Below are 20,600 nucleotides of genomic sequence, written 5' to 3' on the forward strand. Positions count from 1 at the left end.
TTAAGTGTGTGTTATGACTTGATGTATAAAGGTCAATGGTGCGTTGCTTACGTTGCGGACTGTCTCCGTTGTCACCAACAGTTAGCTTCACCAACGCATCTTTTTCACACTGAATATTGTGGTACCAATGAAGCGTTTTGTACTTTAATAGTTTTTTAATTGCATAAAGATATACATAAATTGAAAGACCATGCTAACTATTTAATTTAGCAATTACCATCTTCTACCCTTAAGGCCATCATGGGAATAAAAATAAATAAATAAATATAAAAATCAGATCGTAACATGATTGTTAATGTTTTTATTGTTTATGTGTTTGTGTTTTTAATTAACATTTTCAAGCAAATAACTGAATTGAAATTTTCACACTTGAAATTATATCCATTTGTAGCACATATTGATATGAAGTTGGATTCTTTCTAAGACGAAAGATCGACCTACGCTCCCAAGTTTTGAGAAAAAGAGGAATGTAGCCAAAAAATAATAATAAAAAAAATCGAAATAAAGGTCAACTCAAGTTGTCTTGGTGTTTGGCTTTCTGCTTTCTATGGAACTTTTGTACTTTTCAGTTGATTTAACTTTCAGTCACGTGATCTGTATTTGTTTGTCCACCATGTTGGAAGTCAAGATCAAGAGGACACCAACTCATGCACATTTTGGTTGGTTAATTTTTTTCTGTGACAGTAATCAGTTATTATCAGATGTCACCTTCAATGTGCTAATACTATGTGAGTAATCCCTTGATGTAAGGAATACATGGCAACTCCATGTTAGAAAATTAAAATATACAAAACATTACATTATGTGATGTGCCAATCTTGATACAAGTTCAGTGTACAATATTTTCACGTGCTTTCGTTTGTCAGTCTTAACACCAGAGAGGCAAAACCAACATCACCCAGGCACACACGTGCTACCTTGGAGGATTCACGCTGGTGCACCAGTGGCTGCACGGAGGCCTTCTTTACTTAGTTGTGATGAACAGAGCCGACTTCTCCACGCGAGTCCTGTCAGCTGCGCTTCCACACAATCCCCGCGGGGGCCCCGAAAAAATCCAAAGTGAAATCTCACACAGAGTCCTGTCATCTTGTCTTCATCCCTCATGGCAGAATCGCTACTTTCTGTGGCTATCTGCCGCTTGATGCTATGCTACGTCTCCCTTTCAGGCCTCTTGTGCCCCAGATTCCCCTTTTTTTTTCTTCTTTTTTTTTTTTTATTTTTAGTTTGAGTCTCATTCTCCAAGGCTGCAGGTGCACTAGTTTCGCTTTGATTTCCAACTCACTGGATAGTAGCTACTGAACAGGTACTGTATCAAACACAGTTGATACCCGTTAAGTGTTCACAACAGCTACTATGTAAACAATTACACTAAATTAACATTTGATGGCATATGGACTGATTTGCGCATGAAGTTGTGTAGGGAGAGATGAACCCACAATAGAAGTTAAATGCTAAATGCTAGCATAACATGCTATTCTCCTTATTACAAGATTGGGCACCATCAACATTATTTTAAAGCTACGACGTTATGGTTAAAGGACCTTGTCTAAGTTATCATGTCAATATCTAAGACGCAACATTAGCATAGTGCAAGTGCTAACACAAAACAAGATGTTACTCCCCACGCGCTACATACAGCTGATAGGCGCGCCTTCCGCCGTAATTATAACTTTGAAAAGACAAACAACTTGTTGATTAGTGCTCGTCTATCAGCTGTATGCGGCGCGCCGCACAGTGATACGAACGAACAGAAAAATAGTACCGGCCGTAATGGAGTCTGACTTTTTTCTAGGGCGAAGTTTTGTGATGCAAATGTATCACTCTTTTGACAACAAATTGTTTTTAGAAGAAACACGCTTTATTCCGTGACCCCAGCCAACTTGTCGGACTACTTTCCTCTCAACCAACACCGGACCAGAACTCGTGCCACAGAACACTGTCAGGGGTAAGTCAGTGCTGATCGCACACTACTAGAGGTGAGGATGCAATACAGATTCATGTCCAAAAAAATACGAACTAACACTGTCATATATAACAAAAAGTACGTTCCGCCTTTCAATAAGTCTTATTTAACATTTTTACATTAAATAATTACTTTGTTTATTCTTTTTTTGACCAAATCAAAACTATGAAAATAATTATTAAATAAATGAGAGTTGCCTTTGACGGCAGCAACACAAGAGTTGTCCTGGCTGGCCCATCTAGTAGGTGTTATCACTATGAAAATAATTGACACTCGTCTCCTCGGCCTGGCAATGTTTGCTATTAAACTGAAAGAGGCTCAAACTAATATGTTTAAAACAGCATATACTCGCCTACAGATACACTATACTTACGTCATTACATGTGTGAAGTTATTTACTGACAAACCCAGACAGTGTTGGTAAATATTCAGCAATGACACGCTACACGTCGGTCAAATCAGGCAACGACCCGAGCCCTAAGCACCATTGATGTCATCTGTTATTGGCCAAGAGTGGCTTCAGTTAAAAATCTCGTATATCATTGGTTCAATCAATGTAAACAAATCTCCACGTGTGGCTATCTTACTACGTAATATCCTCACCGTCATCTTTGACAGCAGCAAAAAGACACGGCTAGCAAAAAAAAAAATGCCAAAACGTCAGACATCTTTTAATATTGAATGGAAGAAAGTGCATAATTTACTGGTCAAAAGCAGTTGAGACTCGTTCCACGGTTTCTGCATGCTTTGCTGGTGTGTTGTGGCCGTGAGCAGTCAGGGCAAAGCAGCCATAGAACGTCACGCGGGGACGGAGAAGCATAAAAGCAAGAAGCGAGCAGCAGCAGGTGCGTCATCATTGAAGACATTTTTTCCTTATTTGCTTTTCAAAATAAGTGTTGTGGCACGTTGCACTGTTACAGAAGCATGTCACTGCTTAGTGGTTTCAAAACATGGTACTGTAAACTAAATAAACTGTCAAAAAGAAGTTTGAGTTTTTATTGATATTTTTAGCATTTAGTTACACAAACATGATTTATAAACCATGTAAAACTTTATTGTTGATAAAAATACACCGTGAGTCTGATGTACAGTGTTTCCTCGTTTTCCGCTGGGGTTAGGTTAAAAAAAATATCCACAATAAATAAAATACGCAAAGTAGTTAGCGTTACGTTTTATCTGTTGATAAGCCATCATTTATTCTAAATGTTTTAAGGCTCTAAAACCCCTCAGCACACAGTTTCTACACTTTTCTCATTGAGGCATTTACATTTTCTCACATTTCTTTCTTGAATTAATCAAACTACCATATTTAGAGCAGTGGGTTTACACATAACATATAAAACACGGTTGTTGACTTCCCCTAGCAATGATGCTAGTGCTAACTATGCTGTTTCATCATCAATAACAAGAGGTAGGATCAAGGTAATTTTAATGAAGCTATTTGAAAGTATAATTTCTTCTTAGATTACAAGAAGGAAATCATTTGAAATGGATGCAGAATAAAAGGTAAAACTTCACAAGTGTTCTGTGGCGTGTCTATGGTGGTGTCTCGCTCTGGTGATTATTTGAAGTCATCAAAAGGCAGAATAGCGCCTGGAGAAAGCGGCTCGTGCGGTGCAGGGTCAATGGATGGACGCAGTCAGCTCGCCATTATGTTACACAAAGTCATTTTAACTATCTTTCGCCCTCCGTGTTGATCTTTTAGTTTAGCTCCACAGATGCGTCCTACCTTTATTGAAAAAGCCACCCTCGGCCATTTTACACCAGCGTGATGATTATAAATGTAACCCACGGCGAGAGAAAAAAAAAAAAAAAAAAAGCAAAAACACAACTCCCACACCTCTCCCGTGCCATTTTTCCTCTTTCCTCAGCCGCCCTTCTTTCTTCCCCCTGCGTCAGCCTCAAGGCCTGATTTCAAATTTTCAAAGACAGTTGAGAGACTGAAGGTTCATAAATATCTTTATTTTAATACAACGGCTACAGATTTCCAAGGAATTTTTTCTAGTCGAGAAATTAGTTAATTGGTGTGATGACATCTACACAGACTTTGGCCTTTAAATATCAGTCGACGGACGACCCATGCTAGGATAATGTCTCACAAACTGACACTTGCAATGAGGAAATAAAAAGTCTGTGCTGTTTCTGAGTTTCAAATGTAACAAAAAAAAATATCGCACGACTTGTTGATTACTCTTGCAGCCCACTTTGTACACAATGTGTGTGACGTGTTTTAGGGCGAGTAAATAGAGAAATTACCAGAAAAAAAAGTTGTTGAGTTAAAAGGACAACGTGACAAAAAAATTGCGACGCTATGAGAGAAAGCTGCTAAGTTACAAGAAGAAAGTTTTATATTGTTGCAATATTACAATAATTGGATCGCAGTGTAATATGGTTGTACATTTTATGGGTGGGTATTGATACCAGGTATTGCGCCGATACCCGGTCTTAGTTCAAGGTATTGATACGCATGAGATAAGTTTTTTATTAGGGATTTTCGATACCACATTTTTTTTTCCAGACTGATACTAGTTTAAAAGTACTCACTTTTCAGTGAGTTTTGGCTCAATGGAAGCGCTTTGCGCTCATACACCCAAGACTTGCTTGCGGGGTGGGTTCGATCCCCTGGGTGGGTACACAATAACCTACATGTAATTGAGTTTTGTAGTAGCTAGGCTGGTGATTTTAAATCCATTAAAGGGGCACTTCACTTATTTTGTCCATCATAGCAATAAAAAGTGAATATTTTGTTTATAATTAATTTTAACTCACCTGTTTTATAAGTTTGGTCATGTGACATTCACAAGCTGAGCTGTGATTGGTTACCTGAGCCCTTGTGATGTCATATTCAGTCGACAGCAAGTTGCCAAATGTGTTTTTAAAGTTACTAATTGTACATGAAAAATAATGAAAATCTAAAATTTATTATAGGCAAAATATTAATGTTTGACTGCCAAAAAAAATGGCTAAATAAGTGAAGTGTCCCTTTAAGATTCGGCCTAAAACATTATTGAGGTCTATGAGTGACTTTTTTCTCACTATTTTTTGCTCACTGTTCATGAAATATTGTTTTACAATATTATTTATACATGATAAATAGTAATACATTTCAGATTAATTTAGGCTGTATTACCGAACTGCTCTTATTCAAGTTGTAATTTTATTATTGTGAGCAAGTCCAAATGACGGATTTTCCTTACATGTCACTGTTTTTAAAAGAGGACATTTTTCTAGACTACTTAAAAAAAATACAAATAATAAAAAAAAAAAAAGGTCAAAATTTTGAGTAGACTATACTCAATTCTCATGGGACGATTACATCACTGGGTATGAGAATAAAAGTTGATCGCTGTAAAAAAAACAAAACAAAACTGTCTGATCTTGTTAGTAAGTAAAATATACAGCATATATTAATTTTAATATATGGGCCTCTTGCCCAAAGTCAGCAAGCATAGTCAGGACAAGCACGCTAAAAAATACAGTAGATATCCTCCTGAAAATGTCTCTGTTGGATAACAGAAGTCCGAGTGGAGGATTTGCAGTAAGCCTCCTCGAGATGCCTCACTTTTCGGCTTGTTGTTTTTACTGTTGTCGAAAAAGTCACGGCTCGAGTGGAGGCGCGCTTTGCAGTGAGGAATTTTCGAGCCGGGGCTGCGTCTTCCTGCGGGCCCTTTGGCATTGACTGTACGCTGAGAGGGTATCATTTATATTCTACTCCAGAGGTAACAGAAGAACATGCGATTGGGAAACAGCTCAAACACCACTCGGCTTGTGAGGCTCAAGGCGTCCAAAAGTCAAGCTTTGTCTCGTTTTTGCCAAGACTTTTCTTTCCCATTTTTTCCAATTTTTTTGGATACCCAAAACTCTGCTCTATTTTAGCATTGTGGTGCAAAAAGGCTGAGTGGAGCTGTGATGGAATTTGAGCAGCAATGAAATCTGACCAGTGAAACTGTCGTTAAATGCCATAGGCGACTCACTCTAACGTGTATTGAAAAAGCCCAGCGGGCATTTAAAACCATTGAGATAATTGCAAATGTATCCTTTGGCGCAAAAAAAATAAAATCATTTTCTCTTTTTTTTCTCTCTCCTCGCCTCCCTCTTCCCATGGCTGACAATTAAGACGGGATACCTCGCCTTGATTAAAAGGTTACATTTGTACCGCGAGAGCCTTTCACACGGGGCAGACCCGAACCGCTCTAATGATCGCGGAGTCCGCCATTCAAGGGCCAGCCATCCATCATAGCGCTAAGGCCACTGGCTTTATTATAATACAGAGGACAGACGTGCTCCCGGGCTATGTGGGACACAATAGAGGTCTTTCAACAGACCTATAAATACATGATCTGTCAGGGCTCGCTGTCCTGGGGGCTCTCTCGGCAACGTTTGAGCCCCGCGGTCGGCCATCACTTATGCTAAGATATGCGCGGCAGCCCTCGGGCTGAGGCTAAGGCTCGGTTCATTTCAGCCCCTCATCAACCACCGCGTTTCTACCTCCAGCCATGAGAATAAATAAGAACAAGATAAAAAAGAGGGGGGAAAAAAGTCCTTCATTATGACGGAGAGCAAAATGCTACTAAACAAACAAACAGTGAGAGTCCACTGTTGGGCATTGCCATGTGACGGAACTGTTGATTACGATCTGAAAACAAACACAAGTTGTGTAATTACTGATCATGATCCGTGTTTTTGTTGTTTAGATTTATATTTAGTTTTGTGCCATGTTCATGTCTTGCCTCGCTTGTTAGGTTGTGGTTTCTCCCTGTTTTCAGCAGCCCAGTCCCTTGTGCCGACCAATCAGCTGCCTCAGCCAATCGTGTTGTTGTCCAGGTGTAGATCGTTGTCTCAACAACAGTTCGTATTAAAAAATGTGGGAAGTTAGAGTTATCCCGCTCGGATTGGCCCAGTTCCAATCACAAAACATTCCATGCGAATGTAAACTACAAAGATGGCTGATTCCGATAAATTGTTTGTTGTGAGTATAAGTCACATTGTGTTCCATGAAGTTACTTTTTTCGAATAACAAAATTAATTTAATAATGAAGAAATATGTTTATATTGCATCCTATTAGTTTATAATAAATTAGTAGGGTTGCCAAATGTCCCGTATTTTGGGCAAAATTTTTATGTCCCATATGGGACCTCTAAAGTCCCGTAAGATAATTCTCAATTCTTACACGAAATGCAGCAAACGGCATCTTTGCCATTTTTGGACCACGGCGGCTCCGGTAGGTTGACAAGTGACACGGAAGTTGCTCGTAGCCAATAAAATGAGTCGCTGGGTGTCACGTGAAGTAACTTCCTTTCACGTTTGGCTTAGAGTGACATGACAGCTAAATTTAGCCAATGTCAATCGGGATGGGGATAGGGGGTGGTCAGAGGCGGGTCCTTTGAAATACAAATCTACTTCCGCGGTAGCTAGCCAGAACGTGCTCGCCCGCCTGCCGAATAACCGCGGACGTCATATTTACGTAGCAAGCTGGGTCTACCGTTTCCTTTTTGTGGATTAAAAAAAAATGTGATGCATGACGTATTGCAATGAGAACCGCCAACACGTCTCGTCCAGGCTGAAACAGTTGGCATCGCTGGCACACAAGAAAAAACAATCGCAGTGAAATATAAACCTAACTTCTGCAAGTCACCATTCACGATACTGAATATACTCCGAATGGTTGATGCACACAATGAAGTTGCTAGGCTCTCATTATCCCATACAGGGATCCTGGCATAAAACACTCACTGATTTTCAGTGAAAAAATAACAGTATGGGGGTCACCATTGTCAAGTGACATCAGATTGAAGACGGTTGGTGAAGTTGGGTTCCTTTTTTTTTTTGCAACTTCACAACTCGGACCTCCCCCAAATCAAGAATGGACGGAATACGCGGATGTTGTTTTTGTCAACTAGCTTAAACTAAGGATACATCAGTTGGATACTTAAAAAATATGCCAAGTGGCCTTTCATGCTGCTATCTTATTTTCTGTGGTTGGATCCCAAAAGCACAGACACAAGTAAGATTTTAACTCTTTATTCTCATAACATCGAGAGGCGTAGAACAAACTTGACTAGACGAGAAACAATGAGATTGCAACGGGAATCACGAGGCGCCAAGCCCCCTTGGAGATGCACAGAGGAACCAAGGTAATAATCCGACAAACACACATATTTCTCAGATAGCTTATATAGACAGTGAATCAATCTGATTGGTTGTGGCTAGATATGTGAGTAACAGGACTGACACGGAATTATCTGATTGGCTGTTGACCAGATAAAGAGATGAAAGATTCTTGATATCACATAGCTCCTGACATCACATAGCTTAAAACCAGTTGAAACTAGATGCCGGTTACATCAGTTCAAAACAGACACTTGACTTCACGGTCGTGACCCAAACTTAACCCTGGTGTGACCCAGTCATGACACTTTCAGGAAACACGTCAGTCAGAGAGTAAGTCAGCAAGTACACAGCCATTCCAATTTACAGAGACTCGCGCTCTTAGGAAAGTGGAAGTCAACCGTAAACATTTCTTGACAAGCATATGTTATGTGACCTTACTAGTCCAAACATGACATTCTGATTAATATTACATTTTTGGAGTATGTGTTATGGAAGTAAAATCCAGTCGTTTTTATCCATCTTAGGGGGCGGCCATTTTGCCACTTGCTGTCGACTGAAGGCGACATCATTGTTGCTCAGGGCTCAGGCAACAACCAATCAGAGCTCACCTGTTTTCTGAGGCTGCGCTGTGATTGGTTGTTACCTGAGACTTGAGCAACATTGCCGTCCTCTTCAGTCGACAGCAAGTGGCAAAATGGCCGCTCCCTGAGATGGATAAAAACAGCTGGATTTTGCTGCTTAACTCTTATTCCACTAATGTAATATTAACCAGAATACCATATTTAGACTAATGGGGCTGCATAGAACATATTCTTGTCAAAAAAGTAATAATAATAAAAATGTTGGGGTTGACTTCCCTACCTGCGTTCTTCATATTGAGAAACAGGCATGGTCTCTGTGAGCCACTGGATGTGAATTTTGGTCTTGTGTAGCTGCTCACAAGTGTCATTTTTTTTAATTTGTTCATTGCTTGTACCCTTTGGTAAACAGCTGAAAGTACATCCTTTTGTTTTCATTTTACTGGATACTTTACCATATCTGGAGCTCATTTGTAGATTAGATTTTTACACACACAAAGCGAAAAATCGACTCGTGGTAATTGTAAATTTGGCCACTTATTTATGGTACCACTCACTGTATGTGCATTCTAGTGGAATATTAAAAACCCTTGTTGAATTGCTGCATGCATCTATTCCATGATATGCAGCTCCTCACCCTCCTCACTGTATCTCAGGTGAGCATCTCCTTCCGCTGTTGCCTCCTGGCCAAGATCAGTAATCTGGAGGTTGGGCGTGTTCTTTTTGGAGATTAGTCTGGATGTAGGCTGTCGCACGTTCGAATAATAAACAGGTGAACACTTTAGCTCTGCATAATTCTCTATCTGTGTGCCACCTTAATGTATGAAAATGGTATTCTTGCTTGGGGCACAAAACCAGCAGCAGATTATGTCCAGGGCATGCTGAGTGGAAAGCCAATGACAAACCTGAGCACTTGCACAACAATAACTACTGGAGCAGCGGGTTGCTATTTATCAAAACCTGAATTATGGATTATTATTTGGATGTTTAGCTGGTAGCAGGTTGAGTTGATTGGGTGGTTGGCTATTTGGGGTTCGGATTAGGATAGTAAGGGTTTTAGGAAAAAAAAAAAAAAAAAAAAAAAAAAAAAGGATAGTAAGGGTTAAATGCTTTCGATTGTCTAAAGGTATGATTCTTTGTTTGTTTGTTTGTTTGTTTGTTTTTTGTTAACATTTGAAATAGGGTTAGGGGAGTTAGGGTTGTCTTGGGGCTGCTTAGGTGATTCATGGACTGGAGCTTTGATCATTTGATTGGTTGAAGTTAGCATAATCATCAGGATAACCAGTTAGGGGAGAGTGGAGCAATGCATTGAATCAAGGGTTGAGTATCTAGTTAGTTTGTTGGCTAAATGCTTGCAGTCAGGGTAGTTTGTGATAGAGTTGGGGTTAAGGAATTAGGGTCATCTTAGTAGGTTGATCGGTTGGTTGGTTGCTTGGTTGTAAGCTAGTTAGTGTTCAAGCTAGGAACATGGAGTTAGCATTCCCTTGGCTGGTGTAGTAGTTCATTAATTCACTGGTGATTGGTTGGAGGGTGTTAGAATAGTTAAGGATACAATTGATTGATTCATGGTTTGATTATATGGTTTGTAGATTGGTTGGCTGCTGGGTGACGTTAAAATGGTTTAGGTTTGGGTTAAAGTTAGCGTTCAGGAACTTTGTGTCTGCTTGGTTGATTGATTGAGTCACTGGCGGGTTGATCATTTAGTTGTTTGGGGTTAACATCATGTTTGTAGTAAGGAAGTTTAGGGTAGTACGGATCAAAATATTGATTCATGAGTTGATTATTTGGTTGTTTTGTTGGTCAATTGTCTGGGGTTAGCGTATAGATGTTATTGTCCGTGTTAGAGTTTAGTTAAGAGTTAGGAGTTAAGGAGTTACGAGTTTAGTTTGGCGAGTGTTCGAGTTAGGGACATGGGATTAAGTGTCCATTGGTTGGTTGGTTGGTGGCTGGTTGGTTGGTTGGTTGGCTGGCTGGCTGGCTGACTGGCTGGCTGGTTGGTTGGTTGGTTGGTTGGTTGGTTGGTTGGTTGGTTGGTATTCAGACTACAGTTAGGATGAGGGAACTTAGAGTCAACTTGGTTGGTTTGTTAGATGACTGACTGGGTTGAGTGGGGTATATGCCTCGAAAGAGGCGGGAATGTTTTTTGCACATCAATTTGTTTCCGGTCCGGGTTGCGAACGCGCAACGCAGGGGCACAAAGTCGGAAGCACAAGTATTGTGACACAACCCACACGTCACAAACCGAACCGGAAACAAATTGATGTGCAAAAACAGTCCGGCCTCTTCCGTGGCATATAGCCCGTTGGTACCTGGAAACCTGTATGGATCTTAAGAATGGCCTGATACTGTACAGCCTTGATGCACCAAAATCTACTGTAAAGAATCCAGTTTATCCCTATTAAACGACACAATCTCCACATGGTAGTTGATTGTGGCTTTCTGTGGAGCCTCCAAAGGTGGACACATTTATTGACTGAGCAGCTAGCGACTGTGGAGCCAGCTGGCTGGTGATGTAGCCAGAGGCACATCAGTAACTTGTGATGGTAAACTAAGAACCTGCCGGGGTGTTTAAGGTCACCAAGGCCCTTTGGGGCTTGACTGGCCTTGAGGCTAATTGGCTACGGACAGGTCAACCGGCAACGGACCCAGAAGGTTGAGCTGTGTTTGAAGGAGGTGTTTGGGGGTGGGGGAGCAGAGGGATCATGGGTCAGATCTTTGCAAAGCTTGAGACAAAAAAAAAAAAAAAAAATGATCTTGGCACAGGGTTTTCTATTAGCCTTCTTCTTCTTCTTCTTCTTCTTCTTCTTCTTCTTCTTCTTCTTCTTCTTCTTCTGTGAAACCCTTTGCTAGGCTTTTGGAAGTTGATAACCAAGTACATTTTGAACAAGGGTTTTATATTAGCCTTCCTCTTCTTCTTCTTCTTCTTCTTCTTTGATGGAAAGCCTCTGCTAGGCTTTTGGAAGTGGATAACCAGGTACATTTTGAACAAGGGTTTTGTATTAGTCTTCTTCTTCTTCTCCTCCTTCTTCTTCTTCTTCTTCTTCTTCTTCTTCTTCTTCTTCTTCTTCTTCTTCTTCTTCTTCTTCTGTGAAACCCGTTGCTAGGCTTTTGGAAGTTGATAACCAAGTACATTTTGAACAAGGGTTTTGTATTAGCCTTCTTCTTCTTCTCCTCCTTCTTCTTCTTCTTCTTCTTCTTCTTCTTCTTCTTCTTCTTCTTCTTCTTCTTCTGTGAAACCCGTTGCTAGGCTTTTGGAAGTTGATAACCAAGTACATTTTGAACAAGGGTTTTGTATTAGCCTTCCTCTTCTTCTTCTTCTTCTTCTTCTTCGATGGAAAGCCTCTGCTAGGCTTTTGGAAGTTGATAACCAGGTACATTTTGAACAAGGGTTTTGTATTAGCCTTCTTCTTCTTCTTCTTCTTCTTCTTCTTCTTCTTCTTCTTCTTCTTCTTCTTCTTCTTCTTCTTCGATGGAAAGCCTCTGCTAGGCTTTTGGAAGTGGATAACCAGGTACATTTTGAACAAGGGTTTTGTATCAGCCTTCTTCTTCTTCTTCTTCTTCTTCTTCTTCTTCTTCTGTGAAACCCTTTGCTAGGCTTTTGGAAGTTGATAACCAAGTACATTTTGAACAAGGGTTTTATATTAGCCTTCCTCTTCTTCTTCTTCTTCTTCTTCTTTGATGGAAAGCCTCTGCTAGGCTTTTGGAAGTGGATAACCAGGTACATTTTGAACAAGGGTTTTGTATTAGTCTTCTTCTTCTTCTCCTCCTTCTTCTTCTTCTTCTTCTTCTTCTTCTTCTTCTTCTTCTTCTTCTTCTTCTGTGAAACCCGTTGCTAGGCTTTTGGAAGTTGATAACCAAGTACATTTTGAACAAGGGTTTTGTATTAGCCTTCTTCTTCTTCTCCTCCTTCTTCTTCTTCTTCTTCTTCTTCTTCTTCTTCTTCTTCTTCTTCTTCTTCTTCTTCTTCTTCTGTGAAACCCGTTGCTAGGCTTTTGGAAGTTGATAACCAAGTACATTTTGAACAAGGGTTTTGTATTAGCCTTCCTCTTCTTCTTCTTCTTCTTCTTCTTCGATGGAAAGCCTCTGCTAGGCTTTTGGAAGTTGATAACCAGGTACATTTTGAACAAGGGTTTTGTATTAGCCTTCTTCTTCTTCTTCTTCTTCTTCTTCTTCTTCTTCTTCTTCTTCTTCTTCTTCGATGGAAAGCCTCTGCTAGGCTTTTGGAAGTGGATAACCAGGTACATTTTGAACAAGGGTTTTGTATCAGCCTTCTTCTTCTTCTTCTTCTTCTTCTTCTTCTTCTTCTTCTTCTTCTTCTTCTTCTTCTTCGGTGGAAAGTCTCTGCTAGGCTTTTGGAAGTGGATAACCAGGTACATTTTGAACAAATGTGTTTACTCTGGGAACACTTTACTCAAAACATGTGTGCACATTCACTACATTTGTATACCCACCAGCCTGGGGGGGCTTATCCCTGTCCCACGCACAGCCGATCCAGGTAGGGGGTAGGGTTAATAATAGCTGGTGTTCTTGGCTTGAGATTTTTTAGTCCCCAAACTAACCCGCAAACTCCCCTTTCACACACACAAAACACTCCCCGCCCCCTTGCACCAGTCTTATACCGCCCACGGCACTCACACACTCCTCCAACTCACTCTTCTTCTTCTTCTGTTTCTTCTTCTTCTTCTTCTTCCCCCAGATCTCTCTTTGCCACAGCTGCAGCCTCCTGGCTTGGCCCGCAGCTTTCAGGAGGCTTCCCGACTCGCTCTCCTTCTCCCCTGCAGCCACAAAGGGAGAAAACAGGCAAAGGAGGAAAAATAAAACTTCAGGCACACCATGCGAGGCCATCTGGGTAATCTTGTTCAAAAGGCTTGAGGTGATAGCAGCAATTTACACAGGCAAAAAGAAGGGGGGGGGCTTATTTCCATACTTAGCTGCCTCAAGGAAATGCAATTGAATAAACCAAGAATTAGAAAAGAATTACAATAAAACCAATACAGAATATTCAACACTAGATCAATTTGTCCTTTTCACCCTCCCCCTAAAACAAACACACACATTGAAATGCGGTAACGTGACAGAGAGTCAACACACACACAGCTGAAGGGGAAAACAATATTTGTGATGAAAGCAAATCAAACTCAAATCCAACATGTTAAAGTCAAGTTGATTAGTGTGAAAATGTAAAAAAGCGTCTTGGGCTGGCGTATCCCACAGTCAAAACGATATGCTAATTTGCAACTTAATGGCTAAGGGCAGCGTTTCTTGCTTATATAAACCTTGAAAACATGCTGCAGTGCTGATACGTGTGCCTTTAATTTAATGAAGTCAAGCAGCGGCAAGCGGCAACAAAAAAACAATAAATGCCCCAATTAAAGAACAGGCATGAAGAGAAGTGTCTATTTCCCGCTTGAGCCCCTGCGGACATATGTACCCGAGCGTGTCTGCACATTTACCCACACGCACGAGCATATGCGTCGTGTGCAGCCCATAAAAAAAAAGGTCCTGCCTTTCAAATTAGCATATGCGCCATGTTGTGGGAGATGTGCGTTATCTGGTGGGAGATCCGAGCTACATGTTTATGGTGCTTGCGTGTCTAAGGGGGGGTAGACGTGTGTGGTTTTACGCTAGTATAATTAGTGCATCGTGTACGGCATGGCTGACGCGTGTTGTTGGACCATATTGAGCATTAAAGGCAAAGCGAGGATGTGCCATCCCGCATTTTTCTTCTCTTACGCGCCCGCCCCCTGCGACTGTATGTCATCTGGCCTTCTTCGCACCCCCGCGGGCTACGAGCCCATCAGGCTCGCTATGCTCCAATGTGTCCCGACAGACCTGATGTGATCTGAGTGGCTGACGGGTTCGTCCCTGCTGCCCGCTGTCGCTTCCTTTCCACGCTTCACTCATACGCGAGGACCGAGGCGCACACAACCTGATGCCGTCTGATCAAGTTTTGCTGCTCGGCGGCGGTGTCGGCATCAAAACTATACAGGGCGCTTAGTCTTCAAAATCTGGTTTGAACTGTGGGGGGGATTCAAGGATAGGTACTTACATTGTGTACATTTAGAAAAAGACGATCGTTGATTAAACGGGTTTGGATTAGAAAAAAAAACAAAAGCCCAATAGCAGGGGTGTCAAACTCATGTTAGCTCAGGGGCCGCATGGAGGAAAATATGTTACCAAGTGGGCCACATCGGTCAAAAAAACGGTATATAACTTAAAAACGAGCCATCAATTATACGCAGATTTTCGCTATTTGTGGGCCAGCCCTAAATTACGGAGCTCAACTGTCATCATATTGTTCCAAAAAAAATAATACAAATGCAAATGGAACGCGGCAACACTGAGTTCTGGACGTGTTAAATCACATGGTTTGCATGTATATTGTTCCCAGAATGCATTGCGTGGCGCAGTTAATGACATTATAAGGACGCTAATTCTTGTCATATCTATTTGTGTTACCAGTAATTGAATTTGTGTCGTATTTAACACGTTTGAAAAATTCCCCCGTACAAGTTGCATTGCTCATCTGAGGACTGCTTGTGAAATTACAAATGTTATATATTTTGATTGTGGCCGGCTGATTAATTAGTCCGACATTACTTTTTTTTTTTTTTTTTTTTCAGCTTTACAAAATCATCTCGCGGGCCGGATTAAACCTCTATGCAGGCCTGATCCGGCCCGCGGGCCTTATGTTTGACATCTTACCCTACAGGTTTTAGATTTTTAGACCGCAAGGCCACGTGACTTCAGCACCTTAAACCCGGAAGTGGGTCAGAAAGAAGCTCGCTCATTGACGAGCCATGCAAATAGTGCTTGTTTTGTTCTTGTTTATCTCCGGAAAAACAACATGGCGAGTAAACACAGCTGTTATGGAACTTGCAGAAACCACTCCAGACACTACAACACACATATGAAAGATGTATTCTTTATTCGTTTCGTGAAGCCAAAAATTCAGAGTCATGAATATACAGTAAATCAACATGTGCGGCGTCCAAAAGAGCAGTTTAACGCCAGTTGAAGTGAAGCCTTTCACCTTCAGGTGGAGTAAACATTTTGTTGGGGGGCATGCTTTTATATGACAATCCTGCCCTTGCCAGCCACCGAGGAGGTAAACGAATTGTCTTTATTTTTATGTATTTTTTTGTTTCGCGTTTGGCACGACCCCAACTGCCGGACGACAATAATGAATGACAAGGAAAAATGCTAAAATGGCGGTGCCACTGTTGTATGTCTGTCTTGCTTACCGCCTGTTTTTTTTTTCTGTTTTTTTTCTTTTTTTTGCCTTTCGTGAAGCGGCATATTGTGAACATGACGACGACGATATTGTGTCTTAATATCACGATATCACGATATTTCCCTTATCGTTACATCCCCAGTTATGAGTAGGGTCTCTCAATCTGTATACACGTTCCCCGTTTCGGTGCTGAAACACACAACCAATCAGTGAGAGCTCCCACATTTTGTCAAAATACTTTTTGACCCTTAAAGTCCACCATACTTGGAAGTAATAGGGATGTAACGATAAGGGAAATATCGTGATATCGTGATATTAAAACTGCCACAATATCGTCGTCATCATGTTCACAATATTTAAAAGGAACACATCTGTTAAAAAAGTCAGGTTGATTTCCATTTGTGCAGCTTTAGCACCCTCTAGTGGCTAGTTATTAGTGCAGTTTAATTTTCATTAGGCATGTTTTGGCCTTCTATGTTTAAAATCTATGCTAATTGTCAGATGAAGGGGAACCTAATTTGCTCGTGAAGCGATCAATGTGTGCTTGCATTAGCAAGTAAGTGCCTCAATATTGTTATTAGAGATTGTAGGTGGTTTATATGCATTCCTGTTATGTACAAAAAGCACAATATTGTGGTTTTTTGTTTGTTTGTTTTTTTAGTAGTAGTCAAGAGACAGTGCATTAGCTTTTGTGGTGCATTCTGGGAATTGTAGTAATAGTAGTGCTTATGTTTAATACACTATGGAAAGTAAAGAAAACATGCACTCAACCTTACACACAATTACAGCATTAGCTCAACATTACGCACAATGCATCATTATCATTACTACGATCAATATTGATATTTCTATGCGTGCTAAACTGAAGTAAAGATTTGAAAAGGGTCTCATTGCGCCTTGCTGTGCGCTCCAACTTTTAGTATCCATGCCAGCACGTGCTCAGAAGTGAACCTTCAATTGTGCAACCCTGATGGAGAGAAACAATACCCTCTTGGTTCAGTAGCCATTTTATACAAGCGCACTCACACACCCACAGAGGCCTGAGGGGATGCAGAGCGAGTGGGGGTTGGATACCGTGAGACGAGGGCATCAAACTGGGGCTTTGGAGACGCAGAGCTGCACCAACTGCAAACGTAGCGAGTAAAGCGCGTGCACGCTCGCTCGCTCACGTCTTGTGTGAACACAAATTCACACATCTGGTGACACACCGAGGGAGGGATAGCGAGAGTTTATGGAGGCTAGTTTGAAGGCTGTCGAGCTGCTTCCAAGTGAAGGACGACGGTGCCTTTGCCTGCGGGGATCATTTCGATATAATCGTTAGTTTGAAAGAAAACGGACGGTGAAAATGAGGAAAGTGAAGATTTCAAATATATATATTTTTAAATATACTGAAACTTCAGGACGAGAACTAATCGCCTCGAGTGCCTAATCGATCATTAACCATTGAAATAGGTGGACAATTTTTAACCTCAGAAAATTACTGCAGCACACTCAAATGCTACAATAATGAATAAGTCATCAATGCAATTAAAATAATATATTAAAACAGTAGTAGTAATGTGTCATCCGTTTGTTTTATTTTTATTTTTTGCTTTTAAAATGTGTTTTTAATTTATACCAACCCAGTTTTAACATTTTCAATTTTGTTACCTTTTGATCATTTTTTTCTGTTAAAATTCTAATATAAATTTAAGTTTAGTTTATTAAAAAGAACAGTTTGCAGTAACATTAAAAAGATGGCTGCACCAGATTTAGCACAATGCTAGTTTCCATCTGTAGTCCTCATAAAATAAAATAAAATTACATAACAGCTAAAAATTACATACAAACAACATACGAAGTACCAAATGATATTCAACCAACATATGAAGTATCAGATACGTAGTACAACATTATTAAATTACAGATCTTATAAAAAGGGGCAGAATTATACAAAACAGCAATTTACAAATCTATAACAAGCATAAAATACATAAATCGTAGAGGTGGTGGTCGTAGTATGTTCGCTATTATATATTCTATTCTTTGTCCATTTTAAATAATAATTTTGAGATGACGATAATAATATTAGTAATAATAATAATAATAATGTTCAATACCACTTTTTTTCAGACTGATACCAGTTGAATACACACCAATACCGAATACCGATACCTTTAATACATTTGATAAAATTTCATTGAATACAATGACAAAAAAAATTGTGAACGAAGACCTTTCTTTCTGAAACATATGATAATTTGCCAATATGACAAACTGTAGTAGTATAGCACCAACTACTGCAGAGGAGGATTAATGCAAGGTAAGATTTTGTTTACCTCAAGTATTGGTGGCTGGTGTCGGCAGAATCCAAGAGTATCGAGACTTTAAAATAAGGCTCAAGTTTAATTCTCCAAAGATGGTTCCGTGTCCCACAAAGGTCTCAGTGGCTCTTACAACACATTGAGGCGCACAAGTGAAGCACAACATGAGTCAAAAGTCTTCAAAAATGTCTCCCATCACTAATTTGGCTTTGCTTTTGCAGCGTTCAAACCACTTCCACGTGAATAATGTTGCAGCCGCACCGCTTGAAGATGACACATAAGCTTGGTCATTTTTGACATGATGTTTTGACACTGTCAACTCTGGAAAATTCTTCCTCGCAGAGCCCGGGGACATCGCCGCCATTTTCGGGGGGCACATGTGACCCTTTGCGCCGTCTGCAACGGCGCCAAACGGCGGCAGGCATGCAGGCAGGCAGGGCGGGTCAGGAGTCACTCGGGCCATGTGACGCACCCCCGGGGGCGTCGTTGGGAGCGACAAGGGAGCCCAAGAAGCAGAGAGTGCGGTGTAGCTGCGAGGCCCCCGGGTGAAAGAAAAAGAAGGTCAGTGGCCACAGGAAGCAGTGTAAAAAGCGCCCTGGGCTACTGTCCTTAATGAGAGTACATCCCCTTGGGTGCGTATCCCAGCAGCCCCCACTGCCACGTGGAAAAGTCCAATCTATACGGAGTGCCGCGGGCCAGCCACAGCAGCCATTTTCATGGTTCATTCCCGGAGCCAGGAGCCATCTTGTGAGGTAAACAAACCCAAGTACAAAGATGGCCACTCGCCGCCCGGTTGTTAGCTTTTTTTTTTCTTTCCGTTTGTCTCATTTTGATTATGGTTGTAGTTAGGGTTGCTCTCAGGGGTCCGGTTAGAATGGTAAAACGACATGGCCGCAGCTTGGGGTGTTTGAATGATGCTGACATTTCAATTCGCGCCATAAAGTTAACACATTTGATGCTCAGCCAAAAGCACGTCATTCGCAATGACATACTGTATGAGAGCCAGAATTTGAGCTGCGCTAGGTTTGTTGACATTATTTTTTTGTCCCGTACCTAATAATTTGTCTGATCGGAGACCGCAACATGAGACTAGTGGGACTACATTTCCCATGATTCTTAGACACCAAGTAGGAAGTAGGTCTAGTTCCGGTGTGACCAAAAACACACCTGCTAGCGAGTTAACAGTTAAATTCCTTTTTAACAGGTTTAGCATATGAATCGCTATGACCCCTGTTTGATTGACATGCACATGGCTCAAACAATTGGCTCGTTGATTGGATTTGAAAAAAATGAGACTGTTGCTTTTAAATCAGAACTGTCCCGGTTAAATTGCGACGTCTGGTCACCCTACTCTTACCTAATATTGCATAGTTCAATAAACAATAAACAAACTTCAAACTAGTATTGGAGTTCTGACAAAAATATGTCGCTAGGCGCGACATCTGCTAGCCAAAAGCAGAGCGGTGTTATATACAACTGGTCGCTTACGAATACCTGCATTTGATTATTATCATTTTTAGAATGGATGACTACTATTTGGTTGAGCCTCCCAATTCTGAGGACTTGGGTTCGAGTCCAGGCTCCGGTCTTCCTGGGTGGATTTTGCATGTTCTCCCTGTGCCTGCGTGGGTCTTCTCCGGGTACTCCGGTCTCCTCCCACATTCCAAAGACATGCATGGCAGGTTAATTGGGCGCTCCGAATTGTCTCTAGGTGTGCTTGTGTGTGTGGATGGTTGTTCGTCTCTGTGTACCCTGCGATTGGCTGGCAACTAGTCCAGGGTGTACTCTGCCTAATGCCCAAAGCCAGCTGAGATAGGCTCCAGCACCCCCGTGACCCTTGTGAGGAATGAGCGGTCAAGAAAATGGATGGATGGATGACTACTATTGAGCAAAAGTCAAGGAAAAATATTTGTAAATATAAAACGACGTGGAAGGCCATATCTGGCCCACGGGCCTCGAGTTTCCCACCACAAGCGTCTTTTTTGGGGGTAAGCAAAACAACGTTTGAAAAGAAACTATTAGATGAGGAAAATTATGAGAAGGCTCGCCCCCGAGCAACGCCCGAGGCAGTAAATCTCATTAACGGGTTTTTCGATTCCTCCTTTCAATACATTTGTTAAAGTGCCAGGCGGCGCTCAATTATCAGCCAGGCCTTCTCACCTTCAAGACACGGGCCGACGTCGAAGCCCGCGGGGCGAGGGAGGGGCGCACAAACCACGTAAACACACATGCATAGTTCCTGTGAGTAATGGGCTCTCTGACCGTTTGTTTGTTTGTTTAATGCTTCCAACATAAAATGCTCGAGGGCCACTCGGCGTTGCAGTCCTGCACTTCCCGACAACTTTTAATGACGCGCATTAAAAAAAAAAAAAAAAAAAAAAGCGTGCACATGTACAGTCTCATGTTGATG

At 41.2% G+C, this 20,600-nt stretch overlaps 1 long non-coding RNA gene across 1 annotated transcript; it reads left to right on the forward strand.

The window, feature by feature from the left end:
- The first annotated feature begins 2,621 nt into the window (after positions 1–2,621).
- On the forward strand, positions 2,622–18,942 carry LOC144016769 (uncharacterized). Its single transcript, XR_013283011.1, has 4 exons — positions 2,622–2,808; positions 13,350–13,502; positions 18,533–18,751; positions 18,839–18,942. It is a non-coding gene; the product is annotated as an uncharacterized LOC144016769 (long non-coding RNA).
- Positions 18,943–20,600: the final 1,658 nt, after the last annotated feature.

The sequence above is a fragment of the Festucalex cinctus genome, chromosome 1, assembly GCF_051991245.1.
Source record: "Festucalex cinctus isolate MCC-2025b chromosome 1, RoL_Fcin_1.0, whole genome shotgun sequence".
Classification (NCBI taxonomy): domain Eukaryota; kingdom Metazoa; phylum Chordata; class Actinopteri; order Syngnathiformes; family Syngnathidae; genus Festucalex; species Festucalex cinctus.